The 23258-nt window shown below is 39.2% G+C and overlaps 1 protein-coding gene across 3 annotated transcripts in view; it reads right to left on the reverse strand.

Annotated features, from left to right (window-relative positions):
• LOC127413448 (mothers against decapentaplegic homolog 5) overlaps positions 1-10827 on the reverse strand; it is a 29472-nt gene extending 18645 nt beyond the window's left edge. For 2 of the 3 annotated variants that reach the window (XM_051650610.1, XM_051650608.1), the window contains exon 1: positions 10695-10827. The gene's annotated coding sequence lies outside the window, so the exon portion shown is untranslated. The remainder of the gene's footprint in view (positions 1-10694) is intronic. The other variant, XM_051650609.1, reaches the window with a different exon arrangement.
• Positions 10828-23258: the final 12431 nt, after the last annotated feature.

A 23258-nucleotide genomic window follows, 5' to 3' on the forward strand; every position in this document is an offset into this window, starting at 1 on the left:
TCCCTGAAGGCACGGGCATATTCCAGGACAACAATGCCAAGATTCATTGGGCTCAAATTGTGGGAGTGGTTCAGGGAACATGAGGAATCATTTTCACACATGAATTGGTCACCACAGAGTCCTGACATCATCAATACAAGACATCGGCCAAAAATTAATGCAACTCTGGACGGAAATAAATGTGACGTTGCATAAGGTTGTCGAAACAATGCCATGACGAATGTGTGCCGTAATCAAAGCTAAAGGCAGTCCAAAGAAATATTAGAATATGTGACTTTTTTTTGGCCAAGCAGTGTACTTCACTCACTTCATTGAGATGTGGAACTTAGATAAAATTCTTAAATTAGCAGAAAGTTGGAACTAGATTTATTATATTCCAAGCTTTTAAATGACAAGTATTTTTTTTAAATGAGAAGGTTTTAATGAAAAATGGATGAGAGGCTCTTCCCATCGCCGGCAAAACTAAAATCTAAAATATGGAGAATTTTGGCTTGTTCCTAAAACCGGGCTGTCGCTAGACATGACTCACGCAATTTGCAAATCCTGTAAGACTAAAGTGACTGTGGTACTGCCGTAATGAACCTTGATCTGCATGTCAAGACACCATCCAGACCAACCCGCCCTGGCTGCAACAGGTAGCAGACACTTGTCGTCTCAAAAGCAACCAAAGCTGCCTGATGTTTTCATCTAGAACCTCCCACCCACGTTTCAGCATGCTCCGAAAATAACGAATGCATTAATGAGTTTCATATGTTTAATGGATTTAAAAACTGATCTGATTCTCACACACACACTTATATCACTTCAGAAGACATGGATTTAACCACTGGAGTCTTATGGATTACTTAAAGGAATAGTTCACCTAAAAATGAAAATTTGCTGAATTTACTCACCCTCAGGCCATCCAAAATGTATCGGAGTTTCTTTCTTCATCAAAACAGAAATTAAGACCATTTCAGGCCTCCTCCTTTAAACAATGCAAGTGAATGTACTCCAAAATGTATATTTGGGGTGCATCAAAATAATCCACACGACTCCAGTCGACAAATAAAGGTCTTCTGAACGCAAACGATTGAATATTTTTAGAAACAAAATAATACTTATATACTTTTTAACTACAAATGTTCACTTCCGTACATCTCTGTGATGCGCTCTCATGAGCGGGATGACATAAGCTCATTGGTAAGGTCACGCGTCACGTGGAGGAGGAGGCAGGAAGCGCGTCATTGTTTACAAGAGAAGGAGCGCTGCACAAAAGTTTAATTGCCTTTGCTGTAGATTTGTATTGTTCAAAATGGTCATTTGCCATGTGTATCCTGGATGCTTCAACCTTTAGAAACCCCAAAGAAAATGCATGCCGGGAAAAATATTAAATTTTCATCGATTGCCTATACATGATCATGAGCGACTGAAGCTCTGGCTTATCGTGCTGAACCTGGATATCAGTACACCCCTACATTCTCTCAAATTTTGGAGGGTGTGCAGTGAACATTTTACCCGAGGATTTCAGACCATCGAAAGAAACAAAGGGTCGATATCTGAATTCATCGGCTGTGCCCGTGCTGTTTTTCCAGCAAACTCAGGTATGTGCGAAAACATTGTCATTGTCACGCATCCCTCGGGCTCTGCACCTCCCTCGGTGCTCCGCTTCTCATCACCCGATTTCTAATTCACCGCACCTGCACTCAGTTCACTCACTCATCACTGCCTGCATAAATAACTCACCTTCACGTCACTTCACTGTCAAGTCTCACACAAAGGACTCTAATTTGACTACGCTGCTCTCACTCAGTGTTTATTTACCTGTCTGTATTTGCTCTTGATCTTCATCGATATCTGTTTAGTGCTTACTCTGCTGTTTTGTGAAGCTTCTCTTCTGTGTGATATCACCTGTACCATTGATCTCACTGTGTAAACCCTGTAAATCCTGTGAATCTCAGTAAATGCTCTCACACTTGGTTTCACTAACTACAACTTGTATGGCTTGAATTCCTGACAGTCATATAGCCTATATATTTCTGCTAAAGAAAAAGCACAAGTAGATAACGCAACGGCATTGCTCCGAAATAAAGGATGGTTATTTACTGCAGTAATGTTTTTTGTATTATTATTATTATTTGGAAATTATAATTTTTTTTTTTTTATTGTTTTGAAATTGTTTTGGACTGTTTTGGTTTGTGAACGGCGCTTGGTCTGTGGTCTGTGCAAGTTTCTCTTGTAAACAATAAGAATGACGCGCTTCCTGCCTCCTCCACGTGACCTTACGTCACCCTCTCATGAGCACGCATCACAGAGATGTACGGAAGCGAACATTTGAAGTTAAAAAGTAGTTTTTATAGGAGTTGCGCGAAATGTCCCGATCTAAGGGGGAGAGATTGAAACTGCACCCGGCTGAGGTACACTCTGTTACGGGGACTCTCATCCCTCGAGTGCGCGCGCTTAATGCAGCTAGATAATAACGCGATGGCAATTTATTGAATCATAATGTGTCTGTGCATTTCTTATCGTGAAGAAAATTGGCAAAACGCAGCCTTATTAATAAGAGGGAGTTTTTTTTTTTTTTGTGAGTTAAAGATGGATTGAAGTGAACAAAAAGGTGAGAGAGGGTAGTCTTCGCCCCATTATACACTGCAAAAAAATACATTTATTTATTTGTATTGGCTTGTTTTCCAATATAAATATCTAAAACTCATTTAAAACAACGTACATTTACTTTAGCAGCTATATTTTTTTTTCTGAGAATGTTGAATATAATATTAAAAATACAAATAATTTAAAATATCTAAAAATCCTTTAAAAAAAAAAATATGCATTAACCTGAGAAGCAGCATATAAGATGTTCAGACTTGCTTTTAGAGAACAGATCTTGAATATAAGTGCATATTGTAGTGACATTTGTACTGAATTAAACATAATAAAAAGTATTTTTTTCCCTTTAATTCAGTGAATGTCATTTAGAGGTATTTTGAAAAGATGATTTTGTCCTCTTTATTGTTAGCAAGCACGTTTAATACAACCTTTTAAGTCGGGGCACAAGCTGAATAGTCGGTTTAGAGCTAATGATAATAATTAGAGCTATAATCGTTGCAATAATCGCACAACTAGTCGAATAATCGTTCTAATAATCGTTAGATTAGTCGATTATCAAAATAATCGTTGGCTGCAGCCCTACTTGGCATTGTGTAAATTCCTGCTCCAAGATGCAGCATGCCTATTTAATGTTCTTCAAATATACATTTGATTATGCACTTATCATGTACAGTTGAAGACAGAAGGTTTACATACAACTTAGCCAAATACATTTAAATTCAGAAGCTAACTGCCTAACTGCCGAAAGGCTTCACATAATTTTCTGGAATTTTCCAAGCTGCTTAAAGGCACAGTTAACTTGTGTAAACTTCTGACCCACTGGAATTGTGATATAGTCAATTAAAAGTGAAACAATCTGTCTGTAAACAACTGTTGGAAAAATTACTTGTGTCATGCAAAAAGTTGATGTCCTAAACAATTTGCCAAAACTATAGATTGCTAATATGAAATCTGTGGAATGGTTAAAAGAAATTTGTTTTCATGCCTTCAACCTAAGTGTATGTAAACTTCTGACTTCAACTGTATACTTGGACAGACAGATAGCTTGACTATACTAGACACCTGCTGTAGCTTTATTATAAATGCACATGCAAAGTACCGACTGTGAACATAAAAATCAAACCAGTGTTTAAACTCACACAATCTCCCTGCTAGTATGTGCGACAAGAGGTCTCGAATAAAAAAAATTAAAAAAAATTCTTCCTTATCAGCAGAAACAAGCAATCAGCTTGTAACAACCTCACTCAGCCTTTATTGCTTTGGGACTGATGTTAGCCATGCTTTAACAATAGGAAGTGCAAGACTCAGATCAGCAATATAGAAGCTCAATACACAAACACACACTTCCCTGTTCCCTATCTCCTTCCTGCCTCTATACTCAGCTACTCCATTTGGAAAATGAGAGCAGAGAAAGCATTACCAATATTGATTTTTCTAAGAGTCACAGAAAGCCTCCCATTTAAAGCATTTACTCTGTGTATAGCTAAGTATGAACTAAAAGGTCTTATTTCATGGCTAGGAGACATTTGTTTTTAAATAGAAGAGAAATAGGGCCTTATAGCTTCCGCAATGCGGAAAACACAGACAGAATAGCGGAATCAACTATAACATGCGAAATGTCATGTAATTTGACATTTGGGAATAAAATGAATGTATGAATGCAAAAACAATCCATTTAAAATTGAGATATGTCCTATTGTGATGATTAAACCACAAATGGCTGTGTTTAATTAAATGCTGGGGTGCTTCACAATGAAACAAACACTGATAACACTGTATCACGAGCAAAGTCCCTTAAGGATAAATAGTCTCTGATCATCTGACTACCACTGAGAGTGAAGACAGTGGAGCTCACATAATTTGTCTCCAGGCATTGAGTCGAGTGATGGCAACTCAGAGTAGTTAAGTTTCTGTTTCACTGTTCTATTTCACTGCTCTATATAATTTGTCTGCAACCACAAACATGGATATGGCAGGGCTCCAGACTAAAAAAAAAAAACTACTTAGGAGCCATTGGCTCCTAAACTGCAACATTAAGGAGCCAAATGGCTGTTTTTAGAAGCCAAATCACAGATTTTCTCAATTTAGATTGCTGTTCAGAAACAAGTCACCCATTCATCGAAGGATTAATAAAAAAATTAAAAATAATAAATAAAAAACATTTGCACTGTACATAACAGATTTGTATTAGATTTGCACTACGTATGTGTATATGTATGCATGTATGTGTGTGTCTGTGTGTATGTTCGTATGTGTATAATTATTTTTTATTTTTTTATTATTATCCATGTCTTGCTGCTGTTTTTGTATTGTTGTGTACTGGAAGCTCCTGTCACCAAGACAAATTCCTTGTATGCATAAGCATATTTGGCAATAAAGCTGATTCTGATAAACAGTATATATAGTTGAGAAGTTTGCATTCCCTTTCATCGCATAAATGTTCACACCCCTTTCGTAATTTATTCAAATATAAGCGATGCGAGTCACACTGGTGCGCGCTCTGAAGATGTATTCAGTAACTCACAAGACGATATCTGACGAAACCGCATATGAACACACACAACCTGTCTGTTGCCAGTGGCGACTAGATTTTAAATTAACGTCGCAATCAATTATTTTTGGTCGCATTTGCGACCATTTTAGTTGCAGACTGGAGCCCTGTATGGCCAAATAAAAATGTGTGGAAAACTGTGTCAGCATTCTGAGTTAGTTTGATTCATTCATTGATAGATCATTCATCTTGTTCCTGATATGATGCATTGAGCACTGCTGCAACCGTATAAAAAACAATATTAAAACACTCTTCCCTGCTAAATGTTAATTTTTAGAAGCAACAGAACTGGCAGTATAATTCAGTATTTAGAAATTCCAAAGCTACTATGGCTAGATGTGCAGTCCACCAGTAACATTAAAGAGACAGCAGTAGAAACGCCCACCAACGACACAGATCGCAGACTCTAGTGACACCAAGCGGCAATGTCGTTTGCGTTGTGAACAGGGCTTTAAAGTGCACAGCACATGCAGACTTATATTTATAAAATTAAATCGCAGCCTTTTGTGGTTTAATAAGCACATTAAGCCATACAGCAAACTGCTTGTCAGGAGGTGAGAAGCTATTGTCAAAAACACACAGAAACTGAAAGGGCAAAAGGGCAAAATAAAAGCTCCCGCCAAGATTAAAAAGCTCAATTTAGGGCCTGGGTAGCTCAGTGGTAAAAGAAGCTGGCTACCACCCCTGGAGTTCGCTAGTTCGAATCCCAGGGTGTGCTGAGTGACTCCAGCCAGGTCTCCTAAGCAACCAAATTGGCCCGGTTGCTAGGGTGGGTAGAATCACGTGGGGTAACCTCCTCGTGGTGGCCATAATGTGGTTCGTTCTCGGTGGGACGCGCGGGGAGTGGAGCGCGGATGCCGTGGTGGATGGCGCGAAGCCTCCACACGCGCTATGTCTCCGTGGCAACGCGCTCAGCAAGCCACGTGATAAGATGCGTGGGTTGATGCTCTCAGACGCGGAGGCAACTGGGATTCATCCTCCGCCACCCGGATTGAGGCGAATCACTACGCCACCACGAGGACTTAAAAGCGCACTGGGAATTGGGCATTCCAAATTGGGTGAAAGAAAAGAAAAAAAAAAAGAAGGCTCAATTTACCTAAATGCGTTAAATTCAAGAAACTGCTACAGAAATATATCACTACTATATAGTACAATTGTATATTCTAAGCAGTAGCCTAATAATAATAATAAAAAAAAAATAAAAATAATAATAATTACATTATATTTAGCAATATCTAACAAGCAAGAGTTTGTTTTTGTACTAAGTTTAATGATTTAATCAATACTGTGATGCTCTGATGTACAACACTGTAGCCTATTTGAAAAAAAAAAAATGAAAAAAAATAGCTCCAGTGTTGTTTTTGATTCTGCTGTGAAGCCCTGTATAGAAACACTTTATTTGATTAAAAAATAATGCTAAACGTAAAAAGTAACTGTACTGTTTTTCATTTGATTAAAGTTCTAAGAAATAATTTGATTAAAAATTGTTTGATGATAAAATTATATTAGACTTTAAAACACAGAATTCAGAAAACATGGAAATTGGGGAAAAATAAAACAATTTGGAAAAACAAAACAGATTTCATAGGTGCCTAGAGAAATTGTTTGATGTGAGGGTAATATGACAGTGAAACGAAAACGGAGTGTAATCTGCTTCATAGCAAATACAGAAAATAACGTAAAGGCACTACACCACAACAAGATTATAAGGAAACACAGATCTTCGTGTTACTTTACTGCAAAGATTATATGTGAAACATTCAGTGTCATTTGAATAATTTTCATCAGAAGCTTTTTAAATCATTGAAATAAGCTAAATCATTATGGAGCCACACTACTGACACAAATATAGCTCCAAGGAAGAGGTGCTTTTATTCCCTACTGAATCAATTAATTCACTAAAAGGACGGTCATGCAGTTGCAAACTACTGCGACTAGTGAGCTTCAACCCATGCATTATCTCTGAAATCAAATTATAAGCATAATGGCCAGACTAAGAGAGCCATCAAACATTTCAGTGACAGATAACATTTAGAAGCATGATAGACGCAAATAAACAAGAAGAGAATAGCCTTACTATTCAGCTCAAGCATGTTCAGAAGATGATTTCAATAGCTGCCTGAGCAAAAGTGATAGCTACATAAAATGCTGAGCAAAATTTCCAGACCTTTCCAGACCAAATTTCCAACAAAATGTTGTTTTCCTACAAAGCCAGAACAAGACAATTTATCTTTTCCTAAACAAAAGGAGGGGACCCATCACACCCATCTAAGACAAAAGTACAGTCGTTCAGAGGGGGACGGTTTAATTGCTTGACACCATCAAGTCTATCCATCCCTGAAGCCTTACATCAGACACAAATAGGGATAGCCCCTCTTTATGCTGCACATAAACAATTACCACCCCATTGTTCTCACAGAGTCAAATACTAAAAAAAATTCTGAGAAAACGATGTTTCAAACTGTGTCATCACTGCATTACACCCACTTTAATCAATATTTTTCAGGATCAGTTCATAGCTCAAGATTGACAACAGATGTGGACACTCGCATGTGACAGATGTTATACACTGGCGGATATCCAGAGACTCTCAATAGAAACAAATTCTGCTATTGCAAAAAGGAGGTGGTACGCAAGAGAATAGAGTTCCAATCCAAACAACCACTGCAGAAAGAAAGATTTTTTTATGCCAAATTTCAACCAATTTTTTTAAAAGACAATGCTCCACCTAAAACATTGATACTTATCTAAAAAAAAACACCTGAAACATGTCAAAAGACAGCAGAAACTGGCCCAAACCGGTGTTTATAAGACAACTTCTAATTTCCAAGTTAGATCCAACACAATACATGCTCACTGCACTTTATTAGGAACACTATGGTCCAAATAAAGTTCCAGACGTGGTCTTCTGCTGTTGTAGCCCATCCGCCTCAGGTTCGATGTGTTTTGCGTTCTGAAATGCTATTCTGCTCACTACAATTGTACAGCGTGGTTACCGTAGCCTTTCTGTCAGCACGAACCAGTCTGGCCATTCTCCATTAAACCTCCCTCAACAACAAGGCATTTCCGTCCGCAGAACTGCTGCTCACTGGATGTTTTTTGTTTTTGGAACCATTCTGAGTAAACTCTAGAGACTGTTGTGCGTGAAAATCCCAGAAGATCAGCAGTTACAGAAATACTCAAACCAGCCCATCTGGCACCAACAATCATGCCACAGTCAAAATCACTGAGATCACATTTTCCCCATTATGATGGTTGATGTGAACATTAACTAAAGCTCCTGACCAGTGTCTGCATGATTTTATCCACTCCACTGCTGCCACACGATTGGCTGATTAGACAACGGCATCATAAGTAGGTGTACAGGTGTTCCTAATAAAGTGCTAAGTGAGTGTAGATGTAAGAAACCTAAGACTTGTAAAAATCACATTTTCACCAGACTGTTCCATGTTTGTCAAGCCTAAAAGAAACACTACCTGTGTAAGTATTGGACATCAAACTAAAAAATCATATGCAATGCAAGAGGAATTTCAGTTTCAATCACCCAATATAAAACTGCTGACAAACAAGTAGAACCGTATGAACAAAATAGTATGCATTATCAGCTGTAACAAATTAGTATTACTTTTGAACCGAACGTATCAGAATGTATCCTTGTGTGCATGCTGCATTCAAGAGTTTAAAGGCCAATAACATGGTGATGCTGCTTTTTGAAGGTTCTCCATCTCCAATAACATGTTACAAGCAGAGACTGTATCTAAACCTCCCCTCTCCCAAAGCCAAAAAACAAGCTGATGGCTATCAAATGTTTTTTCTACAAAGTGCCAACATTATGATACTTATGAAAATTTGATTTAGAGTGCATCAACTGTCTAAATATTCAACTTGAAGGCCAGAGAACAAAGACAGTGTTGAAGCACTGCATCTACAAGTTTCAGTAACGCTCTACAAAAACAGCAAGAGTGTAAATAACAGTCTCAGAGCATATGACCAATATTTAAACAAAAACCATCTAATCTCCAACATTTCCATCTTCACATCTTTTCTACAAGCACAGCCATCTGCAACTGTTTCAAGGGTGCTCACATCTCACCCACTAACTTTGAGCAGGTCACCATGAATATTTTCCAGGCTGCATAAAGAGGGATGAGGAAAAACTCATGACACCATCTGAAATGATGAGGTCCGATATGACGTGAAAACATAAAATGTACCTCTCAGATGGAAAATGATGGCTGATATGCAAAAATCTGTGACTGCGGTTTCAAGTGGTTTAAATAGGTAGACCGATATATCGGTTTTACCAATTAATCGGTGCAGTTGCTTTTTGGAACTATCGGTTATCCGCAAAATTCTATGGCGATAGTTGCAGATAGTTTTTTCATCATTCAGTCACTTCATAAAAATGTGGTTTGGGCTTGTTTATACCTAAAAGTCCAGTGTTATGCCCCAAATCTTCATTATTTTCTGATTGTTAATGGGATTTTGGTTAAACAAAAAAAAGCTGCATTTGAGATTTTATTCATTTTGGACTCTTTGTCTTTGCCCGTCATAGTAAAGAGAGAATCTATTTTCTTTGACATTATATAGATCAATTCTAAAAGCTATTGGCGATTAATCGGTTGCCAGCCTTCCCCACCACCTCAGTTATCGCTATAGGCAAAATCCACTATCGGTTGACCTCTAGTTTACATTAATGTTACTGAAGACTACACAGACTCACATAGTATGCTGTACCAAATTTCAGGGCATAATTTGCGCATTTAGAATGCTTGAACCAAAACAGTACACTAGGTTTTTGAGACAATAATTCCCAAAAATGCTGTCTAGGTGGGCAGCTCACGCAGTATTACTGAGACAGAGCCAGTAGGACACGCCACGACACGCACATCTCTCCTCACAAGAATGTAATGAACCGTCACTTCAACTGCCCACGAATTATTTTTAAAAGTACACCCTGCTTTATTTCGTCCTCGTGAGGTTATGTGGTAACTGTGAGAAGTATTGATGTGAAATAATCTCGTTATTAGCTCAATAAACGACTGAAGCTAAGCTAAACTAGCCGCAACTTTGCGGGACTGAGTCGGAGAGTTCAGATTGAAAACACTCGATTAAAACCCCAATAGTTCTGTTACTTTCGGCAAAATTGCCCGTTTGTATACTTTTCAAAAATCCGTAAGGTATCATTTTTATGTATACATACGCATACTTGTTGAGTGTGTTTTTGTAGCTGAGTGCTACGTAACGAGCTAGCCGTTTAGATGACCAGTTTGCGGGTTTCTGTTGATGTTTAACATCAATTTAACCCAAATAATAATCACAACATCAAATAGCTGACTGTATCCTGTTTAAACCGCTTGAAATCTTATTTTTTCAAATGTAGATAAGATTTCACGTGTTTTCCTCAACTCGTTTGCACAAAAAGGAAAAACACAGCAAGGAAACTTTTACAATCACTTTTTACGGAAAAACCACCATACCTGCCGGAATAAAGTTGTTAACTGACCGCTTAATCGTTTTTATCGGCAAGGTGTATTATCATTAGATTGCATACCTTTCATGAAATGGTGTAGCGTCTCTCCACCTTTGCCCTGTTTTACAGACACCGACATGAAGTAGATTTTTCCTTTTTTCTGTCTCTCTTTCCCTCGTCTCTGTCCCCAGTCCTGGCGTCAAACAGACTGGAGGCGAAGCACATTATTGCATATCCATCCGCCCATTTGACAATCTACCACTTTTTTTCCTCCCCAGCTGCACTCCAAGTGTGAGGAGCTCCGTGCCAGCTAAAGCACTTGAGATGATCAAAAGGAAATGTAAAATGATAAATAGAGTATAGGACAGGTATTGTGTGCTTTTGTTGGCCTGAAATGATTATACTTTCCATATAGTGGCTGTAAGATGGATAATGCTGAAAAACATTTAGTGAGAGTAAAATGCCTGTTCTAATTAGATCAGATGACCCTAATGAAGGTGAAAGTTATTGTAAAGTGTTTCAATTAACTCTTTAAAATAACTTATTATATTTAATTGCATTATGTAAGTGTTCTAGCATATGTATTAGTAGGGCTCATTCATCCCAGCTTGCTATTTGGGCCTCAAATAATTATTGGTTCTGTATTGCAATCATTTAAATATCCTATTGCCTATTTCACTATTTTGTACCCTTGACATCTCATAACTGGTACTCATCAGCTGGGCTGTAGCAAGGTAATCTGGGCCTCCGATTGTATATTGCTCTGGGCCCCTTTCCTATTAAAAAAAATACAGTTTAGAATTTTTTGTGGGGCCCCCTGTACATTTGGGCTCCTAGAATCTTTACCACCTTTCACCCCACTAGCTACTGCCCTGCTCATCAGAAATATGTAAACTGGGGATTTGAACATTTTTGCATATCTAAAGGAGTTGGGGGCCTCTAGTTATTGTAGAATTTCGGTAAAATTACCTCTGTGGTTTTTATGTTTTCAACAGACAGAAATTATAACATATTACTCAACTAATCATAAATAATGAGAATATTAACCCCAAATGACTTGCAATGCCTATGCAGCACAATACTTCAGGATACAATTGGTCAAAGTGTAATCTGATTTAACTAGGCTACATCTAGTTCCCCGTTTTTATAGTTGCATTTTGTGTATTAGGTCTGTGTATTAATAAAGTCATTTCTGACACATAACCTTTGAGGTGTTGAATTCCTAGCATTTCCCATCAATACAATGCATCTAACAGTTCCTTAGTTCAACAATAAATGTAATTTAGAAGTGAAATTTATCTATAAAAATAAAAAAATAAAAAAACAGCCTAATTTGGATAAAGCGTCTAAACAGGCTGTCATAATGAACGAATACCCTAAAATAGGCGGAAGGATACAAATAGTTGCTATGTTTTGCCTGAGCCGTCTTTAAGTTGTGCTACGGTCACGTGACGTCACGAAATTTGGCTCCATTCTGTCTGGCTTTTAAAACTTCAGTAGTCAAGCAACCAATAGAGAGAGAGTTACGCGGTGCTTGCTTATTCGCGCATGCACTCGAGGTCATTTTCAAATTAATTAGTTTGCCCATATGTATTGGCCCAATACAGACATTTAAAGTTCGCTGTTTAAAGCCCACAGAATAAAACAAAACAATGATTTATCTGTCTATCTATCTATCTTTTTGTCTGTATGTATTGTCTGTCTATCTGTCTCTCTTCCTGTCTGTCTGTCTGTCTGTCTATCTGTCTATCTATCTATCTTTTGTCTGTCTGTCTATCTATCTATCTACACTTAGCACTTTCAATCCTCTGATGAAGGCTGTAATAGCTGAAATATCAGGTACCTTTTTTAAGATCATTTTATTTACCACACCAAGTATTTAACTTATTTTCAGGACTGGACTACCGTGGATTTCTTATGAATTTTATGGACTTCCCATGAACTACAATGTGTTTTTTATACTACAATGTGGATCTGAGGCCTAAAAGGATTAAGGGCTGAACAACCTTGCAAAGAAGTTATTTTACCATACACTAAGGACAGTTTTATTGCCTGAAAAGTGTGTGTGTTCACTTTTTTGTGCACACATGAACATTTTTGAGCGATTTGCAGTGAGGTTTTTGTACCTGTGAATTTTTCCAAACCCTTCTGTTTGGGCCTTAAGGATTTGATACTTCACTCTATACAGTTTTAGGAGCAACTCATTCCAACATGAAAATACCTTTTCAGTCCAAGGATCTTAACTCTTTGCTTGGGGTAATATAAACTAATGATTGCCCATTAGAACAATCCAGGTTTTCCTCGGGATCATCTCTTTTTTTTATATTTCTCCTCCTTAACTTCCCAAAAATAATATGGCCTTCATTCCAATAAGGAATAGATTTCAAGCTCTGGCTGATCTTCAGGACCAAAGTGAGTATCACCAAGTGGCAAGAAGAATGAACCCTTCTTTTGATCTACGTCTGACAAAGAAATACTTTAAAATTTTGTAAGCCATTCATCATTCTGAAATTGTGAATCGCTCCAACTCTGAAAATTCTTTTCCAGCAGGCATGGTGAAGCATGTTGACAAATTAACTGCTTTTATTAAACCCTCATCCCCATGTCCAGAGACCGTATAGAAGGTAAAGTTGAACACCATGCAATGGTTGGAAAATAACATGAAAATTCTGAGAGAGCATTATGATCAGACTATTGCCCATCTTATTACTTTGGTGACTTCTTTTGACAAAGTAGCATTTGATTAGGCAGTGGAGTGGGGAAAATCTAGATATAAACATAAATTAACAAGTTCTATGGTGGAGATGTTGTACAAAATGTTATCTGGAACTTCTGAGAATTTTTCAAATTCTGAAATGCAAAAAGAACATCCAGATAATCCCACTTATGCTGGAATAGTGGCAAAAGGCTCTTTGGGTAGTTTACTCCCACATAAAGTATAGTTAATTTGGATTCGAGTTGGGTTCAAGTTCATAGAACATCATCCACAAAACAGGGACAGCAAGAGGAACAAAACAAAGGGGTACAGACAAGGAGGAAAAAACAGACTACAGAACCCATGGGGGTAGACAAACAAAAATATAAGGTGGTATCTAGTTCAATGGGACTTCCCAAGACAATTTTAGGAATTAACACTTTTAAACCAGGTTTTAAAAGTAGTGTGGTGGTATTGCAACCAGATGTAATTTTCTCTTCTCCCACCCCTACAGAACAGGACCCGGAAGGTTTGAAAGATTCAGAAATTTGTCAAGAAACTCCTGAAATAAAAAGGGTCCTGGAGGTGGTTGACCTACTGGGGGATCAAGGGGGAGAGAATATGATGACTGGGGACTTAAAGGACAATTTTCCTAAGCCCAAACCACATCCTGAATCTCCCCCAAAGCCCCTAAGTGATCCATCTCCCTCCAATGGGACTGTTAAGATAAGACAATTATCTGTAACCCGTTATCCAAATTCAAATAGGAAAATAAATGATTGGAATCTGGAGATTAACAAACTAATTGTGTATACTGGGGATTCCAACTTATCTCAGATCCCTTATCTTTCCGACCCTTTAGTTCAGATTGATAGCATTCCGGGAGCCACGTTTTATCATATGACTGGGGTTCTGAAAAAAATGACACCTCATGATAATGTACAGAGGGTGGTTCTCTCCTTGGGCTTAAATAATTTTCTGAGGGAACAAGAACCAGTAACATCAATCAAGCAACTGCATCAATTGTTGAATGTAGCTTCGGGTATTTCCCCAATGCTCGGCTGTTTGTGCCCATTATCAATTTCTCTGATTAGTTACCAGGACGAAGTGGGAAAGAGTGTATTTACTACCCCATGAGTTGGAAGTATTGTAAATTTGTCAAAGTGTTTTATTCTTTCTGGAGACCAAGAACAACTTTTGGAGAGGGGTCTTACATTTGTCCCTATGCTAAAAAATTGTCGACTATGTGGAACTCAGAGGGAACTTATACCAATATCATAGAAAACTCAAACTTTTAGATCATTTTGGTTTTAATAATTAATTTTCCTCAGTTCCTTTTATTGAAAAATCTATGTGGGAACCACCAGAAAAAAATGTGTCTCCTTTTATTAAAAAAATAATTCAAAGAGATAGAAATGTTCTTTTTAGACATTTCAATAATCAGGATTCTATGGATAACTTAACGATGAAACAACGCAGGGCCTTAAAATTTTTAAAATCAAACCGGAATTATGTTATAAAACCAGCGGATAAAGGTTCAGCCATAGTAATTATGGATAGTAGCCAATATCTTTTAGCGAATCGTCAATTAAGTCATGTAAAACATTATATGCCTCTTTCAATTTCAATAAAGGTAGAGACTCAGAAATGCATAAGACAAGTATGAGAAAAAAATATATTAATAAAAAGCAATTTATGTACCTTATAGGCCCATATAATCCGTGTGTGCATCAGTTTTAACTCTTACCAAAAATACATAAGGATCCAACAACATGGACAGTTCCCTTTGAAGTTCCGTGTGGTCGACCCATAGTATTGCTAGGAGTCATGTCGGGTGGCAGAATATATAGATTATTTTAAAATCCTCTATCACAGATGCATCACAGTTACATAACGGATACATATAATTTTGTGCAGTGGCTTAGAAATATTGTAGTTACTGAAAAAAAAAATTTGTTTTCTATTGATATTGATAGCCTCTATACAAATATTGATACAGCCTTGGGACTCACACTCATAAAGAACATATTTTTGAGATATCCGGATCCAAGAAGATGTGATGAGATCATTCTGTCACTGCTGGAAATGGGTCTAACTAGAAATGATTTTGTATTTAATTCTAAACACTATTTACAAATACATGGCACAGCTATGGGAAAGAAATTTGCCCCAGCTTATGTGAATATTTATATGGCAGACTGGGAGCAAACTGTCTTTCAGAAATGCCCTGTTTTACCTGTCATGTACTGTAGATATTTGAATGACATATTTGGGCTTTGGACTCATTCAGAGGGGGACTTATATACATTTGTAGAAATTTTAAATACACATCATCCCAGTATCACTATCAAGTACAACCTCCAAAAAGAAAGACTGGGATTTTTAGACACCCAGGTTTTTTTTAAAGGTGGGGTTGGGAGAATGAAAGGTTTGGGTAAGGTGTTTTATAAGTCTACTGACACATGCACTTCTGCACAAAAAGAGTTTTCACCCTAAACATACGTTTAAGGGGATTGTTAAATCTCAATTGATCTGATTTCATAGAATATGTTCCCAACCAGATGTTGAAGAGGCAACATTTGTTCTTTTTAAAGCCCTCAGACCTAGAGGTTATAGCAAGAGATTTCTGAGGGGTATTAAAATGGAGGTTTGTAGAGAGTTTAATGTAGACAGAAATTATATGAATAAGGAACATCTTTGATTACATTGATTAGTTTATTTTCACCAATGGCTGTGAAATTGAATTCTGTTGTGAAGTCCCATTTTCAGCAGTCACAGGACAAACACGATGTTTTGAGACCCTTACTAGAAAGTAATCGAATGTGGTTTATCCAACAGCGAAAGGAGGTTTACTGGAAATTAAGAACAATACAACCGCGCCTCAATTTCAGGAGTGGTGCTCGGAGATGGGGAGGGTGGCGGCTTTTGAAGAAGGGTCATCTAGAAGACTGGGGAATTTGGACTTGTTTGTGGGGAAGTGGGGCAAATATCTGGTGTTTTTGGAGGGCTCTCAGTGAGGGGCAGTGGAAAGAGATGTGTAGTTGTTATGTCTGTGATTAATATATATATATATATACACAAAACACCTGGGTGTTCTTGGGGGTCGGGGTGGGGTTGAATCTGTTTGTATATGCTTTGCTTTTCTTTGTTTGATATATGAAGCAATAAATGTTAATCACAAAAAAAGAACAATACATCCAAAAGGTTTAAACCAAAGATATTAATAGAATATAGTTCTAAAATGATTTTGGTAAGACTTTTGGCTAATTTTAACCTTACCCCTTTTTTTCTGATATAATACGTTTTTAGTCTGGAATTCCATCCCTTTACCGACTCTATATATACTTAATAGTCCCTTGCCATAATAATAATGTTTAGGGACTTTTATTTTGAAAATGATATATTTTTTAAATTCCTCTCAGGAATGCATTAAGCATGTCCTTCACAAAAATGTGTGCCAGAGCATGTCTGTAAATTCAGACCTTTTAAACGTCTTTTGTTCCCAAACTTATCTATATGTCTGTCTGTCTGTCTGTCTGTCTGTCTAACTATGTCTGAAACAAATCTGTCTGTCTTTCTTGCCATCTATTTGTCAGTCTGTCTGTCTTCGTCAGGAATAAGAGGCTCAGGACACAAATGCAGAGTGAAAAATAAAGGTTACTTTAATACAAAAACAAAACAATTCAACATAAATCTCCCACAAGGGGAAAAAAACAAACACTTGCCCGTAGGAGAAAACGTAAAGTAATAAATTCAGGCTGGGGCAGAGGTTACGATGAACAGAAATGACCGAGAACAGTAACAGTGACAGTGATGAAACAGGACCGATTAAACACCACAAACATACAGACAAGGCCGACTAGAGAACAAGACTTACTGGTACTGGACAGCACACACGAGGATATTAAAATAGGGAGAGAAATCAAACGGGTTAACAGGGGACAGGTGAGACAAATGAACAAATAAGCAAGCAAGGAGGCGGGGTATGATGTAAGACAGAGAGACACACTGTGATACAGAAACAAAACAAAGCCACATGCTCTCACAAGACAAAACACCTGAATGGCATGAGTGCACATCGCCAAGACAACAAGGCAATATATGCCCATGCCAACCGACAAACAAGAGCGATGCCACGCATTCTCACACAAAACGAAACCTGAGCGTACATCACGAGGCAAACGCAGACCAAACCTCAGCACAACGTGAAGCCAGCTCGCGACTGGCGCGCAGTGCAACGCGTGCGCAACGCGACGCGCACCCGTGTTCGAGAGCGACAGACAAACTATTGACGCGAGTGCATGCTCCCAAGATGACATAAGCGTGATGCACCCACGTCAGTAACAAACAGACATGGAGCACGAGTGTCCGGATCCCGACAGAGACCAAAACCAAACCAGACAGGAAGTAAGGACTCAGACACCACAGTCCAGACATGAAACAAGACAGAATGAAGAGCGCACGGCAGGGAATACAACCGAAACCGTGCGCCCACACAAAGACAGACAACGAAATACAAGACAGACATGGGTCGATAATGCCATGGTCCTGCCAGACTGACAGAGTGACAGGACCATGACAGTACCACCCCCAAAGGGACACATCCCAGCGTCCCAAAACGGGAACATCAAACAATACACAAGACAGACAAAAATGAGCACTAACATAAAACATAAAACCCAAAAGAGAGGGAGGGAAACCAGGGAGGGAACTTAAGGAAAGGGGCGGGGTTCGGCAGCCTGGGTGGAGGCCTCAGGACAGAGGCAGGGTCTGGAGGCCTGGGAAGAGGCCTAATGGCAGAGGTGGGGTCTGGCGGCCTGGGAGGCAGCCTCAGGGCAAAGGCAAGATCTGGGAGGCGGCCTCAGGGCAAAGGGGTCAGAGGACTAGGCGGTGGCTGCTGGACAGTGGTCAGAGGACTGTGAAGCAGCGCCTCTATGTGCTGGCAGCAACTGGGGTGCAGCCTCCATGCGCTGGCAGCGACTGGGGTGTGGCCTCCGTGGCCGTGGGCACTGACAGCGACTGGGGAATGGCCTCTGTGGCTGTGAGCGCTGGCAGCAGCAGGGGAACGACCTCCATGGCCGTGGACGCTGGCAGCGGTAGGGAAACGGCCTCCGTGGCTGTGGACGCTGGCAGCGGCAGGGGAGTAGATGCCCCTCTCCTCCTCCTCCTCCCCCTCTTCCGGGCACTGAGGAGCACTGTTGCTGTAGCAGCCGCCACCTCCTGGCGGACAGTAGCGGTAACGACCGCCACCTCCTGGCGGTCAGCAGTGGTGGACTCGGCCAATGGGCTGGGCTCCCTTGTCCGCTTCCTCCTTTGAGGTGCGGGGGCAATGACCGAGGCATCAACCTCCGTGTGGGGAGTGCCCTCGTTCTTGGGTTGGGGTGAGGATAGGAAGTCTCCCGAGGCACCGGCTGTGATAAATTACTCCCATTTAAGGGCTTGCCTGACTGCCTGGAGAAAGTACTCATCCTCACCCGTTCTGGGACACAGGATCTAATAGGGCTATATTCAGACTGCAGGCAACTCAGATTTTTTTCTCAAATCAGATATTTTCATGCAGACTGTCTGCACTATTAATTGCAAGTGATCAAATCAGATTTGCGCGTTCAGACATAACCAACCTATCTGCATGGGTTGCTTTGGTAACGACGTAGGCATACCCACGTGATGATGCTTTCAAAACAGATGCGGGAAAAATGGAGGTGCATCATCTCGCTCTCCAAATAAGCGCCCTGTCCAGTCACGGTGCAGAACTCCTCCGTCGCAGAAGAAAAACTCAGCGATGGAGGAGACTGGTAAATATTGTGATGTTCTGTGCTGCAGTCACCGATTTTTGACATCATCGTTGTGTGTCGCGTTAAGAGTGATGCAAAAGACCATTTGAAATCCGATTTGAGCAGCCAGAGCGTCCGATTTTTAGTGGCAGTCTGAACATAGCCTAGGTTCATTCAGACCTGCCCAAAAAATGTCAGTTAGGCAGGTCTGATTGTATCCCAGACCCAAGGACAGTGAAAAATTCTAGGGCATATACCCACACGGACTTGTCCTCCTGCCTTACCCCGCGCAGCCTCTTGGCATGCTCTGCACACTGACGAGCAGGGGAACCAGTCAAAAAATAAATCTCTGCTGGGTCCATTTTGGCCAGTTTGTAATGTCAGGAATAAGAGGCTCAGGACCCAAATGCAGAGTGAAAAATAAAGGTTTATTTAATAATAATAATAATAATAATAAAAAAACACAAATCCAACATAAAACTCAACATAAAAGGGGGAAAACGCAAATGCCACATGATGCATGCAACGGGCGACAAAAACAAGACAGGACACCTGTGGAAGAGTTCGGCCACACACAAACCCGAAATCTCAGACCGAGGTGACCGAGCACAACGTGAAGACGGATCGCGACTTGAGCGCAACGCCAGGCGCACCCGTGTTCATTAGAGACAGACATAAACAATTGACACGAGTCAAGTCAATACTCAAGACAGGCCGAAGAGCGCACGGCAGGGAATACAACCAAAACCGTGCACCCACAAAAAGACAGACAACGAAAGAGAAGACATACAGGTGCATCTCAATAAATTAGAATGTCGTGGAAAAGTTCATTTATTTCAGTAATTCAACTCAAATTGTGAAACTCGTGTATTAAATAAATTCAATGCACACAGACTGAAGTAGTTTAAGTCTTTGGTTCTTTTAATTGTGATGATTTTGGCTCACATTTAACAAAAACTCACCAATTCACTATCTCAAAAAATTAGAATACATCATAAGACCAATAAAAAAAACATTTTTAGTGAATTGTTGGCCTTCTGGAAAGTATGTTCATTTACTGTATATGTACACAATACTTGGTAGGGGCTCCTTTTGCTTTAATTACTGCCTCAATTCGGCGTGGCATGGAGGTGATCAGTTTGTGGCACTGCTGAGGTGGTATGGAAGCCCAGGTTTCTTTGACAGTGGCCTTCAGCTCATCTGCATTTTTTGGTCTCTTGTTTCTCATTTTCCTCTTGACAATACCCCATAGATTCTCTATGGGGTTCAGGTCTGGTGAGTTTGCTGGCCAGTCAAGCACACCAACACCATCATCATTTAACCAACTTTTGGTGCTTTAGGCAGTGTGGGCAGGTGCCAAATCCTGCTGGAAAATGAAATCAGCATCTTTAAAAAGCTGGTCAGCAGAAGGAAGCCTGAAGTGCTCCAAAATTTCTTGGTAAACGGGTGCAGTGACTTTGGTTTTCAAAAAACACAATGGACCAACACCAGCAGATGACATTGCACCCCAAATCATCACAGACTGTGGAAACTTAACACTGGACTTCAAGCAACTTGGGCTATGAGCTTCTCCACCCTTCCTCCAGACTCTAGGACCTTGGTTTCCAAATGAAATACAAAACTTGCTCTAATCTGAAAAGAGGACTTTGGACCACTGGGCAACAGTCCAGTTCTTCTTCTCCTTAGCCCAGGTAAGACGCCTCTGACGTTGTCTGTGATTCAGGAGTGGCTTAACAAGAGGAATACGACAACTGTAGCCAAATTCCTTGACATGTCTGTGTGTGGTGGCTCTTGATGCCTTGACCCCAGCCTCAGTCCATTCCTTGTGAAGTTCACCCAAATTCTTGAATCGATTTTGCTTGACAATCATAAGGCTGCGGTTCTCATGGTTGGTTGTGCATCTTTTTCTTCCACACTTTTTCCTTCCACTCAACTTTCTGTTAACATGCTTGGATACAGCACTCTGTGAACAGCCAGCTTCTTTGGCAATGAATGTTTGTGGCTTACCCTTCTTGTGAAGTGTGTCAATGATTATCTTCTGGACAACTGTCAGATCAGCAGTCTTCCCCATGATTGTGTAGCCTAGTGAACCAAACTGAGAGACCATTTTGAAGGCTCAGGAAAACTTTGCAGGTGTTTTGAGTTGATTAGCTGATTGGCATGTCACCATATTCTAATTTTTTGAGATAGTGAATTGGTGGGTTTTTGTTAAATGTGAGCCAAAATCATCACAATTAAAAGAACCAAAGACTTAAACTACTTCAGTCTGTGTGCATTGAATTTATTTAATACACGAGTTTCACAGTTTGAGTTGAATTACTGAAATAAATGAACTTTTCCATGACATTCTAATTTATTGAGATGCACCTGTATATGGGATGATAAAGCCACGGTCCTGTCAGACAAAAACCCGGACTGACAGAGTGACAGGACCGTGACAGTCTGTCTGTCTGTCTGTCTGTATTGCTATCTATCTGTCTGTCTATCCTCTGTTAGCTTCCATCAACATAACTCCTTCATCATTATTATCAATGATCTCCTACAAGGCAAACTTCTCTGGTTGAATGAAACATGCATGCACATCCTGAAGTAATCACCAGGGGTCAGTCTTTCTCTTTAAATATCCAAGTTTGATTTATGAAACTTATGTTTAGCCTTATAATTGTCCTGAAAATGTCCTGAAATCTATGCTTTGACAGAAAACAGAATTGCATACAGGATAAAATACAGTTTTTCGCATTTCACCTTGGACAATATTGTATGAAAGACTGAAGTCACTTGAAGCAACAAACAAGAGTAACAGTGGCCATTTAGTTTATTGCAGTGGGTAGTACCATTAACTAAACCATTACTCTTCTTAAATGAAGCAAAATGCTTTTGTGCAATTTAACATTATTACATTAAATATTTGGTCTTTTTGTCCCACACATGACAGGCCCTCATTTCACAAGCTGTGAGGTTTATGGATACTGGAAACCTGGCTCTACAATCTGTTCTCACTGGGTGTCCTGCGTGTGATATAAGGGAGCTATTGTGGGTCAAACCCACACAGCAAAAGGCCAAATCAGAGGGCAACATATGTAGAGCAGGTCATCCACCATGAGCCCAAAACATCTGTGTCTGTCTGTAAAGACAGAAGAAGGACTTATTCTTTTCTGTTTCACAGATCTGAACAGTTTGTCTCATTTATGTCACTACTTTCTTGAGCTAAGACTATGTGCTGGTTTCTGTTACTGTAAACCTTTAGGTTCAGGCTAAAACAGAACAGCTGCATGCAATATACAGATTTAATTTGAACCGTATGACTTGCATGAAATTACTGTCCTAAATTCAGTAAATGTCCAAATGAAAACTCTGTCTTTATTGCACATTTTTAAAGCAATATTCAAGTTCCCAAACATTCATCATTGTCTCATATCTTCAGACTTACTCCTTAGCGTCTGCTCTCTGTTGGATAGTGATTCCTAGAGATCTATATAAACTAAAATGACAGTTGTGGGTTTTTGATATATAGAGAGTGAAAACCCACATTATATTGGGTCGTTAATGGCTGCACATGTGTTTCGCATTAGAAGGTGCTTCACACAAAAAGATATCTTAGAATAGCCATGAGGTGTACTGGACACTTCTTTTTTAATAAAATGCAATATAAACACTAAGTTTGGAAACACAAAAAGCATACGCTCATATGCTTGATATTACATTTATTGAAAAATACAAAGTGTCTACATATAAATTTTTTTACAAAACAAAATAATTAATGAATTATTTTTATAACGGATTATGATTACACCATACATCCATTTGTCTTATTTTATAGTTTTGATTACTTTCATCCTAAAATGTGAAAAATAGTAGTAATAAAGAATGAGTAGGTATGTCCAAACCTATGATTGTTAGTGTAATCACTTAAATTAGACCTATTCATTATAATCATAATATGTCTAAATGCTTTTATATTATTGTAAGCTTCACATTTCTGCCTTTAAACTATCCAAAAATTTGCCCCATTCACTCCCATTGTAAATGCCTCACTATAACCTTGGTTTTTGTTTGTTTTAAAGAAGAAATGGGATCTGTTGAAGTTAATTTTTGTGATCATTAACATTTGCTATAGACTGAACTTAACTTGTTTTGAACCAGGTGTATTCTTTATATTAATACAGGTGTGATTAT

The sequence above is a fragment of the Myxocyprinus asiaticus genome, chromosome 22 (genome assembly GCF_019703515.2).
Source record: "Myxocyprinus asiaticus isolate MX2 ecotype Aquarium Trade chromosome 22, UBuf_Myxa_2, whole genome shotgun sequence".
Classification (NCBI taxonomy): Eukaryota; Metazoa; Chordata; class Actinopteri; order Cypriniformes; family Catostomidae; genus Myxocyprinus; species Myxocyprinus asiaticus.